Here is an 18363-nt window from a genome sequence, read left to right on the forward strand (position 1 = left end):
GGAGACGTGGGAAGATACGCGGATTTAGGGGGCTGGCCCTCACCCCGCGGCACACAACATTTAAATCACTCTTTGTTACACACATTGCGCTGTATCATGTTAAAAACTCGCCAAGACCAGGGAGCTCTGATTTTTTAAATTCCGAAGCACATCCTCCATTTAAGAAGACGACCACACCTGAGCATCCTGGAGCATGTGCCAGGCCCCCTCTGCCCCCCACAGAAGGCATCCACAGGTGCTACATTTGTCCTCCTTTAATGATTTACTTTGCTGCTACGCTCAGGTCGAAGTTCACAGATCCACAACAACACCTGAAGTCTGAAGACGCACATCACCACTTAATAGAAACAAAACCAAAGTCAAGGCTCCAGAGCAGACATGTGATTAACTGTAGCAGCTGCAACCTTTAAACACCTTCCCCCGTTTGCCCAGTGACTTCCAACATTTTACTCCAAGCACCAGCACGAGGGACAGCTCCGTGGAGAACAGGGCCCAGCTCAGGAGCGTGAAGGCCCGTGCAGGGAGGACCTTCACCATGGAGTTCTCTCCACTATTGCGTGTTTGAGAACTTTTATCACAAAACGTTGCAAAAATAAATACACATTAATTTGATAGTAAGAAGAAGGTGGTCATAATAAAAGAACACAGTTCTTTCCCAAACTAGCTTCTGAGGAGAAGAAGGTGAAGAAGATAGAACCAGATGAGCTGCCAAGGCTGGAGAGGCTCAGTTACTGCCCTGCTAGCAACCCCTCCCCACGGCTGGGCCGCCCAGGCCTTGAGGGGCAGAGCTGGTTCTGACAGCCGTGGAACCTAGTCTTACTGGGCAAACGGATTCTAAACTGAAACCTACATCAACGGCATTGCAGGGGTCAAGGAAAAGACATGGCTATGTGAGTGCTGGCTGAGCGTCACCCAGGGACAGGTTCCCGCAACCCAGCAGGAACCCGGGGGTCACCACAGGGTCACCAGGCCCCCAAGCAGGCCAGCGCTGCAAGAGCCCCAGCAAAAGAGCAGGGGGCACCAGAGGCCTCCCTGGGGCAGCACCTTGCAGGAGCGGGGAGAGCCTGCTGGGGACCAAGTCTGAACCACAGACTTGGAAGTAGCCTGGCCTGGGTCCAGGTGCATGGGTCAGCCGGGACCCAGGTGGGACAGCCACCGACAGAGGAGGCCCAGGTGGCCAGTTACCGGATGCTGAAGGCGGCCCCACCCACGGCCACTTGAGCCTCCAGGTCGGTCCTCATCATTGGAGTAGAAGTGAACTCCCTCAGGAAGGGGCTCGTGGGGGCGCGAGAACCATGGGCCTCTGTGCTCCAGCTGTGTCCACTTCACACCGCCCGGGCTCTTCTCCTCTTCCCACCTGGAGGACACATGAGAACATTCCCCACTCACCCTGTGCACAGGCCCTCCCACATCCCCATAGCTGCCGGCGACTCCACCCCTGGCTAAACCAGGCGAGTTGCCAGGTCTCCCTGCTGCACGGGCGGGGTGCAGGGATGGACCCTGTCCAACCTCAGGCCACGCCTCTCGTTAAACAACCCACCCGCAGCTCTCTGTCCCGAGGGAGGAGTGCCGGGGGCTAGTCCAACCTACTTGCGCAAACCTGACAACCGCAACTCGAAGCTTTTTTTTGGAATGCATCTACTGAGGGTGCTCCACCGAAGGGACCACTACAACCCTCCCCAGCTTCACAATCTGGCCTCACCTGTCTGTTCCCCAGATGCTCCCTCCCCGCCCCCAGCAGGGCCTGACCCCAGAGGCAGACTCTACTGGCTGCGGTGGGGGAGTACTGACAGTACTGGAGTCACAGCAAGGGCCTCGTGGATCACATTCTGAGATACTACCCTGGAAGCACTAGGCTAACAGAGCTCCAACAGGAGCTCCTGAGCTCAGCGCCATGCAGGTGTGAACCCACCCTGCTCTCTGGAAAGGTGCCGTTTCATGCAGAGGAGAAGCCCACCGCCTCCCACTACTCCACACCAGCTCACAACTCACCCCCCATGTGACCACAGAGCCTCGGCCCACATCCCACAGGGAAGAGCCTGTGAGCACCACGGGCAGAAGGAAGCCTCAGCTCGGAGCACAACGGCCACTAGGGGGACTGATCGCACGTTCTGTGCCCACGATCAGAATGAATGGACTTAAGCTCCTGGAAACCAAGAAACTGCGAGTCCAGTGGGACAAGAAGCCCGTGTCAGAGCACACCCATCAGGTTCAAAGCCAAACACTATGGTGCTGAGGCCACGCACAGCTACATGAGCAACAGATCTTACCAAAGCCAAACAGAGGAAGAAACCCCCAAATAGGGCCCTCCTGGGGAGCAGGGGTGAGAAGGGGCGGGGACCGCACACACCCCCGCCCCCACCCTCACCCCCACCCCGAGGCACCTCCGGTCCAGCGCGTCAGGCAACATAACGCGCTGCATCTGTGGCCTAAGGTCACCTTCGGGGAAACCGAGGACCACGCTTGCCCTCCGCTGCGTTCCCGCCCCGCCCAGCAGCAGAGGTCAGGGGTCTGGGAGGAGCCGGGAAGCGCCCTCCCTACACCTTCGCCCACGGCCTTCGCTCACCTCACCAGCTCAGCAAACGACCCTCTGCCAGGGCTGAAGGCCTTGGGGGACGTCGGGACGCACCCTGCTCTCCAGGGGCCGCGTGCAAAGGCGCCCCAGCCCCTGCAGTGGAGCCGTGCCGGCCAAGCGCAGGGCGGCCTGGCCCTGGGAGGCGTTCTTCCTCCGCGGGGCATCTTCCCGGCGGCGGGCCCCCACGCTGTCCCTTGTCCCCGCCTTGCTCTTCCGCCCTGAGCTCTCTGGACAGCCTCCCAACGCTGCTGACAGGCCCTGGCTGACAGCCGCAGGATGCACACGCAGCCCTTCCTGCCTGGGAGCAGCAAGGGGCCGCTCTCAGTAAGGGCCGCAGGAACAGCCAGGGGCAGGGCTTCAGCGGTGTCCCGCAGTTCCCAAGGGCACCTGGTAGGTCCTCCGTAATCACATGCTTGCCCTCACACCGGGCTAGACATGGAGGTGGGGCACCTCCATGCTGTCAGAGGGCCCTACAGGTGAAGCTGGGTCAGGGCACCATGCAAACACCAGCACCACCTCCCATGCAGCCCCACGCGGCTCCCACACTGCGGACCAGCCCCTCACTGTCACCCCGTGCTCCTGAGCCCGCTCTCCTGCACCACTGTCCCTGGATTTGACCCCCGCTTCCACCCTGGGCAAGACAGTCCAGCTACAAGCCCTCTGGGGCCACCCTGGTCCGGAGAGCGGCCGGCACATGGCAGAGCTCCACCACTTGTCAATCGCATCAACCTCCTGCATCTGTAAGATGGGGCTTAGGGACTGCGGGAGGTGGACACACGCAGTTGTCAGTGTGCACCCAGAACGCACACAGCAGGCCCAGGCACGCCTGCCAGTGCCCCCACCCAGGAGGCAGCCAGGGTTCCACAGAGACAAGCCGATACCCCACATCCCTAGTAACTCCACCCCTGCCACCAGTTCCTCAGTCCCCACGGACATCCAGTGGCTGAAGCACTGGTGCAAAGCTGCACAGCTACAAGGGCTGGTTCTCAGCGCCCAGGTGGCTGTGGTGGGGTCACCCAATTTTGGGATGAATGAGCCACCACCGCTGACTGGACACGCACTAGGACAGCAGCAGCTGGTGCTCCTTAAGGCCACCTTCTGCCAGGTGTGCTTTGAGGCCTTGCATATCTCTCTTACAATCCTGAAATCAAGTACATGTGGCACCTTCAGAATCCTGAAGCCACTGTGTTTTCAAACCCAGATTGCAATTCTCTAAATGGAAATGTGGCAAGACAAGAACTGTAAGAAATCTAAACAGAAGCAGAAAAAACATATGACAAAAAGTCCAACACTCTTTCATGATAAAAGTAAAAAAAAAAAAAATTCAAGAAACTAGGTTGGAGGTGGAGGGAACCTCCACCTGAGACAGAGCAGCCAAACACCCCACAGCTACGTGACACCCCAAGGTGCCACGGCCCTGAGATCAGAACCAGACCTGCTATTCAACACAGTCCTGGAGGTTCTAGCCAGAGTACAGACGCAAGAAAGTGATTAAAATATATCAAAGTTTGAGAGTAAAAATTAAACTGTCTTTATTTGCAGGTGGCAGGATCTTATGTTTAGAAAACCAATAAGATTCTACAAAAAAAGTTATTAGAGCTAGTAAGTTAATTCAACAAAGTTACGAGATACAAGATCAATACACGAAAATCTATTTTCTTTCTTTATACCTGCAGTGAAGAAGAAAATCACAAAACAACTCTATTTACAGTAGCACAAAAAAAGGAAAATGCCCAGAAATAAATTTAACCAAATATGTAAAAGATTTGTACATTTTAAACTATAAAACATACTGAAAGAAATTAAAGAAGATATAAGTAAACCGAAAGTCATCCCATATTTGTAGACCAGAAGACTTCATTTTGCTAAGATAGCAGTATTCCCCAAAGTGACCCACAGATAAAACCTAATGACCCACCAAAAGATTGGCTTCTTTGCAGAAATTGGCAACCAATCCTGAAATTCACATAGAAATACAAGCTATCCAGAATAGCCAAAACAATCTTGAAAGAGAAGAACAAAGTTAGAGAACTTACATTCCAACTTAAAAACTTACAATAAAGCATCAGTAATTAAGACAGCATGGTGTTGGCATAAAGATAAACATACAGATCAATGCAGTAGAAGCGAGAATCAAAACTAAACCCATACATCTGTGGCCAATTGATTTTCCTCAGGGTGCCAAGACCATTCAATAGGAAAAGAACAGTCTTTTCAACAAGTGCTACTGAACTACCACATGCAAAAAACAAAGTGAGACAGAATCCTTGCAAGTTAAAATGGATTAAAGACCTAGAGCTAAAACAATAAAACCCTAAGGAAAAAAAAAACAGGTTGTGAACCTTCATAACCCTGGATTAGTCAATGGTTTTTAAATGTATCAAAAGTACAAGCAAACAAAGACAGCTAAAGTGAACTCAAACTTAAAAAACTTCTGTGCTTCAAAGGACACCATCAGTAAAATGAGAAGAGAATCCACAGAAAGGGAGAAAAAGTTTACAAATCATGTCACTGATGAGTCTAGTGTTCAGAATATGTAAAAAACTCTTACATCTCAACCAGAAAAAGACAAACAGCCCAACTAAAATCAGAAGCAAAAACAACCAGATACTTCTCCAAAGAGACACAAATGGCCAAAAGCATGAAAGATGCTCAACATCCTTACCCACCAGGGAAATGCAAAATCAAATGCCCACCCATGTCATAAGCCTTCATGCGTCCCTTCACAGTAGCAATTCCACAAACAGTAACCCTGTTTCACATACAAGGGAAACAAAACTCAGAAAATCTAACTTCCCCAGAATTATTCTGTTGGATGCAGCAGCAGATACCAATAAAGGCCTTCTGACCCCAAGGCCAGCAGCCCCACTTCACAAGGCATAAAACTGCCCAGCAGAAATGTGACACAAGCCACATATGGGTTTTAAATGGTTTAGAAACTGATTTGATTTTTTCAATTCAGTTCAGTTGCTCAGTCATGTCCGACTCTTTGCGACCCCATGAATCGCAGCACACCAGGCCTCCCTGTCCATCACCAACTGCCGGAGTTTACCCAAACCCATGTCCATCGAGTTGGTGATGCCATCCAACCATCTCATCCTCTGTCGTCCCCTTCTCCTCCTGCCCCCAATCCTTCCCAGCATCAGGGTCTTTTCAAATGAGTCAACTCTTTGCATGAGGTGGCTAAAGTATTGGAGTTTCAGCTTCAACATCAGTCCTTCCAATGAACACCCAGGACTGATCTCCTTTAGGATGGACTGGTTGGATCTTCTTGCAGTCCAAGGGACTCTCAAGAGTCTTCTCCAACACCACAGTTCAAAAGCATCAATTCTTTGGCGCTCAGCTTTCTTCACCGTCCAACTCTCACATCCATACATGCTGCTGCTGCTGCTGCTAAGTCGCTTCAGTCGTGTCCGACTCCTAGTGACCCCATGGACTGTAGCCTACCAGGCTCCTCTGTCCATGGGATTTTCCAGCCAAGAGTGCTGGAGTGGGATGCCATTGCCTTCTCCCACATCCATACATGACTACTGGAAAAACCATGGCTTTGACTAGACGGGCCTTTGTTGACAGAGTAATGTCTCTGCTTTTCAATATGCTATCTGGGTTGGTCATAAACTTCCTTCCAAGGAGTAAGCGTCTTTTAATTTCATGGCTGCAATCACCATCAGCAGTGATTTTGGAGCCCCCCAAAATAAAGTCTGACACTGTTTCCCCATCTATTTCCCATGAAGTGATGGGACCAGATGCCATGATCTTAGTTTTCTGAACGTTGAGCTTTAAGCCAACTTTTTCACTCTCCTCTTTCACTTTCATCAAGAGGCTCTTTAGTTCTTCTTCACTTTCTGCCATAAGGGTGGTATCATCTGCATATCTGAGGTTATTGATATTTCTCCCAGCAATCTTGATTCCAGCTTGTGTTTCTTCCAGCCCAGTGTTTCTCATGATGTACTCTGCATATAAGTTAAATAAGCAGGGTGACAATATACAGCCTTGATGGGCTCCTTTTCCTATTTGGAACCAGTCTGTTGTTCCATGTCCAATTCTAACTGTTGCTTCCTGACCTGCATACAGGTTTCTCGAGAGACAGGTCAGATGGTCTGGTATTCCCATCTCTTTCAGAATTTTCCACAGTTTATTGTGATCCACACAGTCAAAGGCTTTGGCATAGTCAATAAAGCAGAAATAGATGCTTTTCTGGAACTCTCTTGCTTTTTCGACGATCCATCGGATGTTGGCAATTTGATCTCTGGTTCCTCTGCCTATACTTAATTTCAACCAAAATATCTGAAATATTGTCATTACAACATGTAATAAATATAAAAAAAGTGAGTTCACATTCTTTTTCCTATATTGAAATCACCATGAACTTTAAACCCACTACACGTCTCCTCTGGGGCCAGCTACATCCTGGATGCTCACAGCCACGTGTGGCGGGTGGCCATGGGTGGGACAGCTCAGGTAATGGCTGACGGTCCCGTGTCTGCTCCTCTGCTTAGTGGCTGTGTGACCACCATGTCTGCTCCTCTGCTTAGGGGCTGTGTGACCATGAGCAAGTTACTTAACCTCTCTGTACCTTGGTGTCCTCATCTGAAAAGTGGAGATAGTACCTACCTCATCAAGACTGGATAAAAGCAATGCAGTCACAGAGCAAGTGCTTCACGGAGGCCAGTTCTCACCAGCATCCCATGAGACCTACACGTCAAAGCTCGCCGCTCCCCACTACAGCATTCCGAGGTACCCACCACAGGCGCACAGCTGGCAGAAAAGGCCAGCACTGACAGCGCGACCTCTTCCTCCGGCTCCCAAGAGCCTGAAAGAGGCCTGGAGGCACTGGGGGCATGGGGGCTCCGAGTCGTGACAGGTTGGGGGGCAGTGACCAATGGCGAGGCGGGGCGGGTGGGCTGGCGTACCATCTCCACTCGCCTGCTCCCTCCTGCCCCGGCCCTGCAGTGGCCTCACTGGCCTGCTTCTTGCTGCTCCCTCTGCACGTCGCTCCTGGCTCCTGCTCGTGGCCTCTGGCCTGCTTCTTCTGTCACTTCCTGCTGCGCGTCCTCCCCTGGCGGGCGGCGACTGCACTCGGAGGTGCCCCCCAGCTCTGCATTCCCGCGTCTCCCTTCCTCTGCTTCCGGGGCCCCTGCCTCACCTGTGTTCTCTTTCCTTCTTCTGTCTTTTCTGGAAACTACACTCTCTGATGCGGCCTCGAGCCAGCACCCCATCTTTCATCTTCTTTAACCTCTCCAGCCCCCGTGTCTTTCCCTGCCTCGATCTCACCCAGCAACCGCTTGCTCCCCACCAACTCTACTCCACTCTCAGTTTCGGCCAGCATCCCCGCAGGGGACAGTCCTTGGGCCTGTCCGCATGTCTGCCCGGCAGCCCATGGCGCCCCTGACCCCTGCTGCAGCCACCTGCGCGCCTTCTGTCCCCACGGCCACCACCACCCATCCCCCGAAGCCGGGGCTGTCTCCCAGCTCCTCGTTCCTCAAGCCCTTTCCGCCTTTTCTCTTCTGATTCTCTCCCGTTATTTTTCTTCCATTTGCCTTCCACTTTCGCCCCATCCTTTGCCCAGCTTGTTTCCACTCGCTCTGCATCTCCCTCTCCCAGGGTGCGGGGCCGCTGGCCATGCTCTGCAGAGCCCCATCCTCAGAGGACGCCCAGAAAGCACCAAGGGCCATCTTCCTCTTGCGCCCAGGCTTTGTCGTGGCCTCGGAACCTTGCGCAGGTGAGAACACAGAGTGGGCCACTCCCTGCGGGCGCCCTGCCCTGCCCCACAGGCTGCCAGCAGAGGGCACTCCCCCAGGCCCTGTGCCCCCACTGCCCCTGAAGCAACCTCAGCAGATGACATGTGTCTCAGCCCTGGTGGCCCTCATCAGGAGTGGGCCCAGGGCGGCGCACAACCCCGTCCACAAACCCCGAGAGCAGGGGGCACCCAGGCTGCACAGACTCATCTCATAAGACATTCCTATTGGCAACGCGGACCAGTCAGTGAGTGAGGTTTTCACTGTCTTCTACTTTCTGGCCACACTGCAGGAGACCAGAAACCACAAGAGGGAAGCCATGCCCCCTGAAGTGGAAGTGCAGAGTCCTGACCACGAAGTCCCCACGGTCTCCCTACACTTGCAAGACTGAACACCCAAGCACGAGTACCTAGAGAGCAGATCATGATGTAACACCTGAAGATGTTACCTGGCCCTTTTTCCTGGACAGCTTTTCACGGTTATTTTTCTTTACTGGCTTGCTGATCTCTGGCAGATCTAGAATACAAAACTAGGCATAAATACATAGATCCAGTGCTCACTTAGGAAGCCCATCACTTTGAAAACAAAGGAAAGATTCAAAATAACACAGAGAGTACAGAGTCTCCAATCTTTTCAGTGGACTTTTTTCTGTTTTTCACAATGTGCTTGGAACTAGGAGCATATTCACATGTAGGGGGGTGGAGGTGCTGAATGAGCACAACAGCAGTCTGACAAGGACAAGCTGCTGGCAGCTGTGAACACCCCTGACACACCTCTTGCCAACAGGAGACCTGCTGGGGCTGCAAGAAGAGCGGTTGGCGGGGCCATCCCTGTCCCTCACCGGGTCCACCTCTGCTCCGGTCAATACTGACTACCAGGGAATCATCAGTTTAGAAAAGCAATCCTTCAAGAGTAACGTTTAGGCAGTAGTAAGTGTGAGAAACACCTTCAGGAACAAAACCCAAACTAAATGGAGAGGTCAGATATAAAGGGCAGAGGCAGGGCACCCCCTTGGCCGCCACACAAATACCCCCACAGAGCAGGCCCTGAAGGGACCAGGAACTAGGTTATGAGGGTAAGGCAGTCCTACTACCAGCTGACTGGCAACCCAAAAGAGTCCACACCCACAAGGATGGCTCCTCCGGGAGATAGTGAAGGACAGGGGAGCCTGGCGTGCGGCAGTCCATGGGACTGCAAAGAGTCAGACACGATTTAGTGACTGAACAACAACAAAAAGAATGGCTCCAGCAAAAGAGATGGAAAATAACAGTCACTGGCAGGGACGTGGAGAACTCAAGCTCCTCGTGCGTTGCTGGTGGAATGTTAAATTGTACAGTCACCTGAGGAACAGCGTGGCAGCTCCCAAGCCAGGCAAACGACTCCCACGAGACCCAGCAACTGCACTCGAGGTGTTCAAAGCACTGCGTGCGAATGGTCTCAGCAACAGTATTTATAACAGCTCGGAGGTGGAAACAACCCAAAACACCCCCCAACAGATGACTGGATACTCAAAAGGCAGTATGTTTAAACAGAAAAATATTTTCAGCCATAAAAATGAAGTACGGATACACAGGCTACAGTGTGGATGAACCTCAGAAACACATTAAGTGGAAAAAGCCATACACAAAAGGACAAATACAGTACGATCCACTTGTACAAAATACCCGGAATAAGGAAATCCACAGAAACAAAAGGCCGATTAGAGGTTGTCAGGGGCTGGAAGAAGAGGGAAAAGAGGGGTATGGGGTTTCCCTTTGAAGTGATGAAAAAAATTCTGGAATTAGATAGTGCTGATGGTTGCCCAAGACTGTGAATGTACTTAGTGCCGCTGGATTGTACACTCTGAAACGGCTAAAATGCATTTTACATTAAATGAATGTTATCACAACAAAAACAAACACAAAAGGAAAGTTTCCCAGAATTTCTGACATTTTCAGTTCAGTTCAATAGCTCAGTCGTGTCCAACTCTTTGCAACCCCATGAACCGCAGCACACCACGCCTCCCTGTCCATCACCAACTCCCAAGTCCACCCAAACCCATGTCCATTGAGTCGGTGATGCCATCCAACCATCTCATCCTCTGTCATCCCCTTCTCCTCCTGACCTCAATCTTTCCCAGCATCAGGGTCTTTTCCAATGAGTCAGCTCTTCGCATGCGGTGGCCAAAGTATTGGAGTTTCAGCTTCAACATCAGTCCTATCAATGAACACCGAGGACTGATCTCCTTTAGGATGGACTGGTTGGATCTCCTTGCTGTCCAAGGGACTCTCAAGAGTCTTCTCCAACACCACAGTTCAAAAGCATCAATTCTTCGGCGCTCAGCTTCTGACATTTTCCAGGAGAGAAAAAGGGAAGCTGGAAGAGAACACCAAGCACAGAAGAGATCCTGCCTCTGCTCACAGCACGGGGCTGCACCTTTATGTCTGTCCAGACAAGCAGGTTCCTAAAATTTCAGCAACAGGTGACCACTTGTGATGCCATACCATAAGAATCCCCATGTGGAGATGTGTGGGCTGCAGAGCCTGCTCAGAGTGCGCCCAGGGCTCCCAGTGGGTCCAAGAGCCAGGGACAGAGGGAGGGAGGGAAGGAGAGAGGGCAGGAGGTGGGAGGCAGCAATGGCAGCCAGAGAGGGGGTGGCCCACCCCCCACCCCAGCCCATCAGATTAGACATGATTCAAACTAACTACTTCTGCACTTGGAGGCCAGGCGCTTCATTCGAAACTGGAAATACTATTAGAACAACACAGCTCGAACTGCCTGATTTCAAAGCTTAGACTCCTTTCACCATGAACTGAAACACAAATCCTCTCATCAAGCCACACAATTGTTTCCAGCACCAAAGTTTCCAAAAGCAAAACCTACCCTGGTTTTTTCCATCAGGTTTTTTTCTTGGTTTTACTGGACAAAGGGAGCTATTTACACCACCCTCTGAGACAAGAAAGTGGCAGAAAATAGGAGATGTAAACAAAGGTCAGTGACAACTGTATGCTTAACGTCTTTTAAACTGTTATTGGTTCTATTTCTTTGAAACAGAATTTGGTTACATTGATTGTTACCTTGTTTACAATTATTTCTGACAAGATTCTTTATTTAAAACAAAAACCATAAAAAGGAGGACCGACGGCAACTGAGAGGGCCGGTCTTCAGGTTGGTGGCCTGACATGTGGGCTCTCACAGAACAAGCAAGAGACTACTTTCCTGCGGCAGCTCCAGTTACCAGTCACTCTGTGGTTCTACTGCATTCTTAACTTCTGCCCAGGTGAAAGCGACGACTGGATAAAAACAGGGAGAGCAGGTCCCAAGTCCACTGCCAAGGCCAGACTCAGGACAGAGGTGACATCACCGCCCCTCCCACCATATCCTCACCTCCTGCACAGAGGAAAGGGACACAGAACAAACCCTGCCCAGTATCTTTGGAAATGGAGAAGGTATTTTCTTCTTTCAGGTACTGCTATGAGTCATAAAAGACACAGTTTTACTGAGAACATTTTCAAGTTGCAGTAAATGGTTATAACTTCTGTTAAAACACAAAAGCAACCATTACCAATCTGTCCTACAGGTGGCCCCTGCAAAGACCAAACATGACCCTCAGGAAGTGAGCAAGTCAGATCCAGGCCACCGAGACACCCTGGCCAGCAACTCCCTTAGAACTCAGTAAGCGGGCAGCAGCCACGCCAAAGGATTCTCAGTAGGAGTAACTGACAACCCCCACCAGGCCTGATCCCGAGGACAAAGCACAACGCAGAAAGTAGCACGCCTTCTGAAATTAGAAATCAAGGAACTTCACGAGAACACAAAGTGCATATTTTAAAAACTATCAAAATGACATGGAAACGAAGAAAGGCTTGCGGGTAAAAAAAAAAAGAAAATGAAGAACATAACTTACTGAAGACTGTAAGTTTAAAAATGGAACATTTAACAGCAAATGAACAATTCAAACCTGGTCTTTCCCACATCTCCTCTGATTTTTTGACTTGGCTCCTTCACTTTCTGTTTCTTTGGGTTTTCTAGGTTCATCTGGTCAGTATTCTCCCTCTTCCTTTAATGGAAAAAAAAAAAAGTGAATCCCAAGGGAGGAAATGCAAAGCCAACACTGAAACGATGACTGGCTGGAAAAAACACAAACTGCACAGAAGAGAGACAGGATCTCCCTCCATCTCCCTCCCCACCCCACACCAGTCACCTCGCTTGACACCACCTGGGCCTCATCTGTGTGCACAGGCTGCTCCCATCCTATTTTCCGTTAGTTTGGGGATCGGGTCAGTAAAACTGGGCTGTTTCAAGGGCTGAGCCAGCTCGTTAACAAAAATCACAATTCACTGAGCAAAGGCCACCTCTGCCCAGAAGCCTTCAGTTACCTCCTGAGGACAACCTTATCCTTCACCAAGAATGGGTTCAAACCGGACACTCGACCATCTCCCATCGCAACCTCTTTATCTGTAATTGTCTGTCTCCAACTGTAAGAAAACACAGTTCAGATGCCTCACAGAGGAGCCCAGGTGGGCAGCAGGTCAGTCGGTGAGGAGCAACCTATGGTCTGTCATACCTGTGGCCGCATCTACCTCTAAAACACACCAAGAGCTAAATCACATCCACTCACAGTCAAGAGAAGAGCAAGGCCCACTGCTCATGACGTCTCTCCGAACAGGCACGCCAGCAGGTGCTCCGCGTTCCTGACCGCATTACCCCGGAAACAGTCTCTAGGCAGAGTTTCAGTTTACAAGTCCTGAGCATTTCCTTGTGTTTTACGTGTCATTATTTTTATATTTTTAAACATCACAATTGACTATCTTGAATGCAAGCATAACTCCACTGAAAATAGCCCGTTTGCCAATTCTACGTGAGTACTTACGGCCTTAGAGGCACAGGCCAAAAGGAAAAAAAAAAAAAATGCTGTTAACTCGAGGTGTTTGTTACAAGATAAACGCCAGTAGGTAACAAAGAGAAAGAAGGCAGATGAGAACTCAGGAAACGCGTCAAGGGGCTCCACGACCTGGACGACCCAGGGGCATCAGGGGAGACTCGGGTCCAGGGCGCCCCTCCACCCCAAGAGGATGTGCACCGTGAGCAGCGGCCCAGGCCCATTCCCAGCGCTCCCGCTCAGGGTCAGGACCCCGCAGGCTCGTGCGCATAAAGGGGGACCGGAAGGAACGTCCCCCTCCGGGCCCCACTCGCCAGGCGCTCGGGCGGTCCCACCTGCGGTCCCCGACGTCCCGGACCTCACAGCGACCGCTCGGCCTCCCTGATGCGCCAGCCCCTGCGATGCGGTCTGTGCAAGCACAGCGCGGCCTCCACGTGTAGCGCCTCAACGGGCCGCCTGGAAGGCGGGGCGGCGCCTGTGCAGGCAAGAAGGGCTCGAGCCTGGTGCGCAAACGCCTTCATGCAGGGCGCCCTGGGGGCGCGCAGGAGGTGGAGCTGGGCCAGGACAGTGGGGGCAATAATGAGCAGCCCAGGGCCAAGGCCTCGTGGGAGGTCTTCGCCCAAGTGTGTGAGTGTGCATACATGTGTGTGAACGTGCGTATGCACCTGCAGGTTGGGGTTGGGTTTGGGGAAGAGCTGGTGGGCTTGGATGTGATGGTGCAGACACTGGGTTGGCGAGGCCTGTCAGGTTAGGGAAGATAACCACCCCCTCCCGTTGCATTTAGAGCATTGAATGAACCTCTCGCGGGGCAGGGAGAGGTTTCCAGGATTCCGGGGCAGGGAATCCTGTGGGCAACGCTGTGCCTGGTCCCTTGGGAGACAGCGTTGAGGTCGGCCAGCTCAGAGTGATGGAGCTGGGGAGGAGAGGAGTTGAGGATGGCACTCAGGGCTCCAGTTTTCATGTCTGCATGGGTGGGGTGTCCTGTGACCCTAAAACCCCATCACAGGAAAACCACCTAGAAACATACCTTAGGTGAAAACAGAGGAGGCCATTACAAACATGCTTCTTATTTTACAATTTGGTTGTTGTTTTATAAGTTCTTGTGCTTTTGTTTGACGTTATTAAAGATTCCATTTTCCTACTCTTTTAACAAATGGGCATTAGGTAAATAGCTGTTTTCCTGCTTTGGTGACTTATGGCCAGACGGAAGTCTACTGTCGTCTCCACTGCCTCTCACGGCCAGCCGAGTGTGTGCTGTGCAAGTTTTGCATAAAGATGGCATCTAATCTACAATTGTGCCTGGATTTGCTAGAGCCTCACAGAGGCTGAACTCATTTTATTCAGAACGCCACAGGAGCGATAACCAAAAAAGGATACCAAGAAGGCAACATCTATCATATGCTTCTTAAAAAACCCCATTGTCAGCATCAGTGACAATGGCATTACCGCTCAGTCACTGAGATTAAAAATTAGTCATACGTGGAAAATAGAAACAGGTTTTCAGGGAGAAGGAAGCTTTGGTTCCACTGAATTATGCCCCTTTTTTGCTTGGTACATAAATGATGCATATTTTCTGATGATATATATTTTCGAAGGAAGCTATGTCTAGGTGGTCTGTAATTTGGCGTAAGAGCCTTGTTGTCAGTTGACTGAGTGGGCAGGTGTCAAACATATTTCATAAATTGTATCCCAAACAGCCTGACAACAGGGTGTTCAGTTGTGATGTCAGAGTTACCTCCACCTAGAAACTGAGTCTTTCTGGATTAGGTCGCAGAGGAATGAGTGTTTGGAATGAAGGGTGTTTTCCTTCTCCTGGGTGCCACAGTCTATCAGAGGCACAGTCTGTTTGCAAAGCACGCTCAGCTGCCCCTCACCCATTTAAACCCTGGTTAAACCCGGCCGTCCGGCCTTCTGGGCAGCCACAGGCCAGCAGGGGCCCCCCTCCAGGAATCCCCACTCCCTGTCCTTAGCTGTCCCCCTCCTCCCCTGCTGTGACCTCCAGCACCCCTCCCCGGCCCACTATCAGCCAGGGCCTTGCTTCCCACATCACCAACACACAGCAGCAGGCTGCAGGGAGCGTCTGCGTCCCCCACCCACGTGCGCCCTGCCTGTGACCCGGTCTCTCTGCCTCCTCCTGTACCTGTGGCTGGACTGGTGGTCCTTCCGTTAAAGGCCAGGCAGCCCCTCAGCTCTCCCCTGACCCCACAGCCACATGTCCCACCAGTTCTCTGTGCCCCCAGAGCAGAACTCCCCACACACACGCTCACTTCCTGTCCTCTGGCTCACTTTCTATTCTCTCAGAGTAGCCTTTTGCCCCCACACCCCGCTGACAGACCCCGGCAAGGTCTTCAACGCCCTCTGCCGCCTTCCCTGGCTGTGTCCCATCGGCCATCAGTGGCGTGGGACAAGGCCACCTCACGGGCGCTCCTTGGTGCCCGCGCCTGCCGCCCCAGCCGCTCCTCCTCTTCCTGGCGCAGCCGTGAACGGCCTCACCACCTATCCATGACTGTCCCGGCACGTGAGGCCCTGCCTGCAGCCCGCCCCCCACCTGGCCTCCACTCCTCCAGAGCACGAGGTGGTCCTTCAGCCACAGGATCCACTGAGAGGACCGTGGGGCGGCCTCAGTGGGGGAGGACCTGCAGGTGCCTGCAGCCGTCTGCCCGGGATCAGCCCAGTAGCCACCATGCTCTGGGCGTGCTCACCTTGCGCTGTTCTAAGGATGAAACCAGTTCCCAGAGGGGCCAGAAAAACGTCTATGGAGCCAGGCCACGATGCCAGACTGCAAGGACCTTTCAATTAGACTTCATCGCCCTAAACAGCCATCCCCCAGAAGCCACCTTCCTTGCTCAGAGACCTCTCCTTCCCGCCCCACGTGCACCCATGTGTCCAGAAGCGGGAGAGCACAGATGTGGCCAAGGAAAGGTACAGAGCTTGCTGGGCACTCGGGGCCCCGGGCCGGGTGCCCCAAAGAAGAAGACACTTTTAAGGAGCTCTCTCTGCTCCCAAGAGACTTTTATAGGTGCCCTCTGCTCACTTTTCCCCCAAAAAATGACTCTCAATTTGCCTTCAAATAAGAATAAATATGTGTGTCTGTTCCCTGAGCCTCTGACAGCCCTGAGCTGGCCCCCGGACTTGGGCAGGATTGATGGCCCCGCCTCACTGGGAAGCCGGGTGCATCTTTTACTAAAGGTGGTTTCCCAATGATGAATGGCTTTCTCAGGAACACAAAATTGTTGATTGTATTTACAAACAATTCCTTTTTCACGTCCCGTTGATTCTTCTCCAGCGTCAGTCCCTCGGTGACGCCCGCACAGTGATGCATCGGTGGCTATTACCACCATTGATTAAGGCTTCCTGTGGTCCTGCGGTGCCTGGTATGCCATTTGTCACAGACAAGTGGCTCGCACACAGCAGTATATCATGCTCCCTTCGGGCTTTACGATTATTTATCCTTCAATTTATGTTGTGTACTCTCTAAGTAGAGGCGCACACCAAAACTCCAAAATCTTAGCATGCCACAACAGTGAGCAAGTATGTCAGTAATGGAATTCTTTGCCAATCTTGGGCCTCCAGAGCCTGACTCCTCTGCCCCTCATTCTGAAAAAAATGCAAATGTAAATAAACAGTGTCGGCACTGGTCCTAATTGAGACTTGCAACCAGAGAGAAAGTCAATAAAAGTGCCACGACTTTTCACCAAGTCATCTGACATTTAGCATCGAACTGAAAGCTCCCAGACCCAAATTCCACAGTGCCTCCTGGGAAAGAGGCCCAATCAAAGTAGCCCAATCAAAATACCCCAATCCAGACCGGGTGGGAATTTTCTAAAATCAGCTGCTCTCTCTAGGTTTCTCTGTCCCACCTCCTCCTCCTAATACATTTTTGGCTCCCTTGGGCATTCCCCATGGAGCAGGCTGTGTGTGGAGAAGGTGCTGGATGCTGTGAGGGTCCTGGCTCCTCCAGCTGCATGGCCCCTGGGTCTTGGGCTGGCTGGTGACTCTCCAAATGGCCAAAGGTTCAGAACAGAGCTCAGCTTTCTTCCAATTCAAAAATCGTTCACATTGAGAGCCTATCTGGTTTGCATATGCAAAGTACCGATCAGTGTAAAATTGTGAGCCAGAGCCCATCAGCACTTATACTGCCATGGAGAGAAATTTATTTTCTCACAGTTCTGGAGGCGAAGTCCAAGATTGAGGAGCCAGCCAATTCAGCTCCTGTAAAGACTCTCTTCCTGGTTGGCAGACGGCCACCTTCTCACTGTGTCCTCATGTGGCTGAGAAGGCAAACTGGTCTCTCTCTCTTTTTTTTTCCTTTGGTCCCACCATGCAGCTTGTGGAATCTTAGTCCCCCAACCAGGGACCAAACCTGGGCGCTTGGCAGTGAAAGTGGAGAGTCCTAACTATTGGCCCGCCAGGGAACCCCCTGGGATCTCTTTTTTTAAAAAGACATTAATCCCATTGTGGGGTCCCCACCCTCAGGTCAGTTCAGTTCAGTCGCTCAGTCATGTCGCTCACTCTTTGAAACCCCGTAGACTACAGCACACCAGGCTTCCCTGTCCATCACCAACTCTCGGAGCTTGCTCAAACTCATGGTCATCAAGTCAGTGATGCCATCCAACCATCTCATCCTCTGTCGACCCCTTCTCCTCCTGCCTTCAATCGTTCCCAGCATCAGGGTCTTTTCCAACGTCAGTTCTTCACATCCAGTGGCCAAAGTGTTGGAGTTTCAGCTTCAGCATCAATCCTTCCAATGAATATTCAGGACTGATTTCCCTTAGGATGGACTGGTTGGATCTTCTTGCAGTCCAAGGGACTCTCAAGAGTCTTCTCCAACACCACAGTTCAAAAGCATCAATTCTTCAGCGCTCAGCTTTCTTTATGGTCCAACTCTCACACCCATACATGACTACTGGAAAAACCATAGCTTTGAGTAGACGGACCTTTGTTGGCAAAGTAATGTCTCTGCTTTTTAATATGCTGTCCAGCTTTTCTTCCAAGGAGTGTCTTTTAAAAATTTCATGGCTGCAGTCACCATCTGCAGTGATTTTGGAGCCCCCCAAAATAAAGTCTGTCACTGTTTCCATTGTTTACACATCTATTTGTCATGAAGTGATGGGACCAGATGCCGTGATCTTAAGTTTTTTGAATGCTGAGTTTTCAGCCAGCTCTTTCACTTTCATCATGATGTTCTT

The 18363-nt window shown here is 51.5% G+C and overlaps 2 long non-coding RNA genes across 2 annotated transcripts; one reads left to right on the forward strand and one right to left on the reverse strand.

Annotated features, from left to right (window-relative positions):
- Window positions 1–239: 239 nt before the first annotated feature.
- On the reverse strand, window positions 240–12936 carry LOC145511722 (uncharacterized). The gene is made up of 7 exons (XR_014058099.1): window positions 12860–12936; window positions 12672–12770; window positions 12254–12352; window positions 10418–10668; window positions 8762–8829; window positions 1186–1357; window positions 240–337 (listed from the first exon to the last, which is right to left on the reverse strand). It is a non-coding gene; the product is annotated as an uncharacterized LOC145511722 (long non-coding RNA).
- A 538-nt stretch (window positions 12937–13474) lies between these two features.
- On the forward strand, window positions 13475–16270 carry LOC145511723 (uncharacterized). The gene is made up of 2 exons (XR_014058100.1): window positions 13475–13677; window positions 14339–16270. It is a non-coding gene; the product is annotated as an uncharacterized LOC145511723 (long non-coding RNA).
- The last annotated feature ends 2093 nt before the right edge of the window (window positions 16271–18363 follow it).

Source organism: Giraffa tippelskirchi, chromosome 6, assembly GCF_054371585.1.
Source record: "Giraffa tippelskirchi isolate mGirTip1 chromosome 6, T2T-mGirTip1v1.2.pri, whole genome shotgun sequence".
In the NCBI taxonomy this organism is placed as follows: domain Eukaryota; kingdom Metazoa; phylum Chordata; class Mammalia; order Artiodactyla; family Giraffidae; genus Giraffa; species Giraffa tippelskirchi.